Consider the following 4,015-nt stretch of genomic DNA (forward strand, 5'->3'; position numbering starts at 1 on the left):
TGTACCAAACCTTGAGACTCTTCTTGGGAACTCTGGTGCCAGAGTTCCCCCTTTTGCCGGGAGTCTGGGGGGGGGGGTACTGGGGGGGTGTCTGGAGGGTGAGTGGGGGCTGTGGGGGTGTCTGGGGGGTGCTAGGTGGTGCCTGGGAGTGCCTGGTAGGCGAATGGGGTCCGGGCATCTAGAGGGGTAGGAAGGGCATAATGAGTCTGATGGCATAGGGGGGTTGAGAAATAGAGTGAGACTGAGAGTCAGATAGAGGTTGAGAGGTTGGGGGGGGAGAAGGATATTGAGGGCAGAGGGCTGAGAGGAGAATGGAGCATGGGTGCTGGGAGTGGAAGAGAGGGTGTATTAGTTAGGGGAGGGGGGAATTGGGGGTAGGTGGGGATTTTGGGGTAGAAGAGGGGAAGAGGGAGAAGGTGTTAGGGGGTTACAATTTGATTGGGTTAAAGGTGGGCTGGAGGTGCATAGGAGGGGTGATGGTTGGATGGGGTTTGGGGGGTGAGTGGAAGAGGGGTGCAGTGGAAGCTGGGATGGAGCAGTGTGTGTGTGTGTGTGTGTGTGTGTGTGTGTGTTTGTGTGTGTGTGTGTGTTTGTGTTTGTGTGTGTGTGTGTGTACTCACCTAATTGTGCTTGCGGGGGTTGAGCTTTGGCTCTTTGGTCCTGCCTCTCAACCGTCAATCAACTGATGTACAGATTCCTGAGCCTACTGGGCTCTATCATATCTACATTTTAAACTGTGTATGGAGTCAGCCTCCACCACATCACTTCCTAGTGCATTCCATTTACTAACTACTCTAACACTGAAAAAGTTCTTTCTAATATCTCTGTGGCTCATTTGGGTACTCAGCTTCCACCTGTGTCCCCTTGTTCGCGTCCCTCCAGTGTTGAATAGTTCATCCTTCTTTACCCGGTAGATTTCCCTGAGGATTTTGTAGGTTGTGATCATGTTCCCCCTTACTCTTCTGTCTTCCAGTGTCATAAGGTGCATTTCCCGCAGCCTTTCCTCATAACTCATGCCTCTTAGTTCTGGGACTTGTCTAGTAGCATACCTTTGGACTTTTTCCAGCTTCGTCTTGTGCTTGACAAGGTACGGGCTCCATGCTGGGGCCGCATACTCCAGGATTGGTCTTACATATGTGGTGTACAAGATTCTGAATGATTCCTTACACAGGTTCCTGAACACCGTTTTGATGTTAGCCAGCCTCGCATATGCCGCAGACGTTATTCTCTTATTATGTGGGCTTCAGGAGACAGGTTTGGTGTGATATCAACTCCTAGATCTTTCTCTCTGTTTCATTAAGTACTTCATCTCCTATTCTGTATCCTGTGTCTGGCCTCCTGTTTCCACTGCGTAGTTTCATTACTTTGCATTTACTCGGGTTGAACTTTAACAGCCATTTGTTGGACCATTCACTCAGTCTATCTAGGTCATCTTGTAGCCTCCTACTATCATCCTCTATTTCAATCCTCCTCATAATTTTTGCATCGTCGGTAAACATTGAGAGGAACGAATCTATACCCTGTGTGTGTGTGTGTGTGTACTTACCTAATTGCCTAATTGTACTTACCTAATTGTGCTTGCGGGGGTTGAGCTCTGGCTCTTTGGTCCCGCCTCTCAACCGTCAATCAACTGGTGTACAGATTCCTGAGCCTATTGGGCTCTATCATATCTATATTTGAAACTGTGAATGGAGTCAGCCTCCACCACATCACTTCCTAATGCATTCCATTTGCTAACTACTCTGACACTGAAAAAGTTCTTTCTAACGTCTCTGTGGCTCATTTGGGTACTCAGCTTCCACCTGTGTCCCCTTGTTCGCGTCCCACCAGTGTTGAAAAGTTCGTCCTTGTTTACCCGGTCGATTCCCCTGAGGATTTTGTAGGTTGTGATCATGTCCCCCCTTACTCTTCTGTCTTCCAGTGTCGTGAGGTGCATTTCCCGCAGCCTTTCCTCATAACTCATGCCTCTTAGTTCTGGGACTAGTCTAGTAGCATACCTTTGGACTTTTTCCAGCTTCGTCTTGTGCTTGACAAGGTACGGGCTCCATGCTGGGGCCGCATACTCCAGGATTGGTCTTACATATGTGGTGTACAAGATTCTGAATGATTCCTTACACAGGTTCCTGAACGCCGTTCTGATGTTAGCCAGCCTCGCATATGCCGCAGACGTTATTCTCTTTATGTGGGCTTCAGGAGACAGGTTTGGTGTGATATCAACTCCTAGATCTTTCTCTCTGTCTGTTTCATTAAGTACTTCATCTCCTATTCTGTATCCTGTGCCTGGCCTCCTGTTTCCACTGCCTAGTTTCATTACTTTGCATTTACTCGGGTTGAACTTCAACAGCCATTTGTTGGACCATTCACTCAGTCTATCCAGGTCATCTTGTAGCCTCCTACTATCATCCTCTGTTTCAATCCTCCTCATAATTTTTGCATCGTCGGCAAACATTGAGAGGAACGAATCTATACCCTCTGGGAGATCATTTACATATACCAGAAACAGTATAGGTCCAAGGACTGACCCCTGCGGGACTCCACTTGTGACGTCTCGCCAATCTGAGACCTCACCCCTCACACAGACTCGTTGTCTCCTGTTGCTTAGGTATTCCTCTATCCACCGGAGTACCTTCCCTCTCACTCCAGCCTGCATCTCCAACTTTCGCACTAGCCTCTTGTGTGGCACTGTATCAAAGGCTTTCTGACAATCCAAAAATATGCAGTCTGCCCACCCTTCTCTTTCTTGCCTTATTTTTGTTGCCTGGTCGTAGAATTCAAGTAACCCTGTGAGGCAGGACCTGCCATCCCTGAACCCATGTTGATGCTGTGTTACAAAGTTCCTTCGCTCCAGATGCTCCACTAGGTGTGTGTGTGTGTGTGTGTGTGTGTGTGTGTGTGTGTGTGTGTGTGTGTGTGTGTGTGTGTGTGTGTGTGTGTGTGTGTGTGTGTGTGTGTGTGTGTGTTTACTAGTTGTTTACTAGTTGTGTTTTGCGGGGGTTGAGCTTTGCTCTTTGGGCCCGCCTCTCAACTGTCAATCAACTGTTTACTAACTACTTTTTTTTTTTTTTTTCCCCACACCACACACACACACACCCCAGGAACCAGCCCGTGACAGCTGACTAACTCCCAGGTACCTATTTACTGCTAGGTAACAGGGGCACTTAGGGTGAAAGAAACTTTGCCCATTTGTTTCTGCCTCGTGCGGGAATCGAACCCGCGCGACAGAATTACGAATCCTGCGCGCTATCCCCCAGGCTACGAGGCCCCATAAACATTATTGCCAACAGCATTTGGTGTTCCCAGGCGGTCACCCATCCAAGTACTAACCAAACCCAACGTTGCTTAACTTCGCTGATCGGACGAGAAGCGGTGTTCTCAACGTGGTATGGCCGTTGTGTGTGTGTGTGTGTGTACTTACCTAATCTTACCTAATTGTGCTTGTGGGGGTTTAGCTCTGGCTCTTTGGTCCCGCCCCACAACCATCAATCAACAGGTGTACAGGTTCCTGAGCCTATTGGGCTCTATCATATATACACTTGAAGTTGTGTATGAAGTCAGCCTTCACCACATCACTTCCTAATGCATTCCATTTGACTACTACTCTGACACTGAAACAATTCTTTCTAACGTCTCTATGGCTCATTTGGGCACTCAATTTCCACCTGTGTCCCCTATTGCATGTGCCCCTTGTGTCAAAAAGTCTGTCTTTATCTACCCTATCAATTCCTTTGAGAATCTTGTATGTGGTGATCATGTCCCTCTCTAACTCTTCTATCTCCCAGTGAGGTGAGGTTTAATTCGCGTAGTCTCTCCTCGTAGCTCATACCCCTCAGTTGTGGTACTAGTCTGGTGGCAAACCTTTGAATCTTTTCCAGTTTAGTCTTATGCTCTACTAGATATGGACTTAATGCTGGAGCCGCATACTCCAGGATTGGTCTGACATATGTGGTATATAATGTTCTGAAAGATTCCTTAAACAAGTTTCTAAAAGCCGTTCTTATGTTAGCCAACCTGGCAT

At 47.7% G+C, this 4,015-nt stretch overlaps 1 non-coding gene across 1 annotated transcript; it reads right to left on the reverse strand.

Moving 5' to 3' along the window:
* Nucleotides 1-3,275: 3,275 nt before the first annotated feature.
* On the reverse strand, nt 3,276-3,394 carry LOC138360989 (5S ribosomal RNA). Its single transcript, XR_011226740.1, has one exon. It is a non-coding gene; the product is annotated as a 5S ribosomal RNA (ribosomal RNA).
* Nucleotides 3,395-4,015: the final 621 nt, after the last annotated feature.

The sequence above is a fragment of the Procambarus clarkii genome, unplaced genomic scaffold (assembly GCF_040958095.1).
Source record: "Procambarus clarkii isolate CNS0578487 unplaced genomic scaffold, FALCON_Pclarkii_2.0 HiC_scaffold_138, whole genome shotgun sequence".
Classification (NCBI taxonomy): Eukaryota; Metazoa; Arthropoda; class Malacostraca; order Decapoda; family Cambaridae; genus Procambarus; species Procambarus clarkii.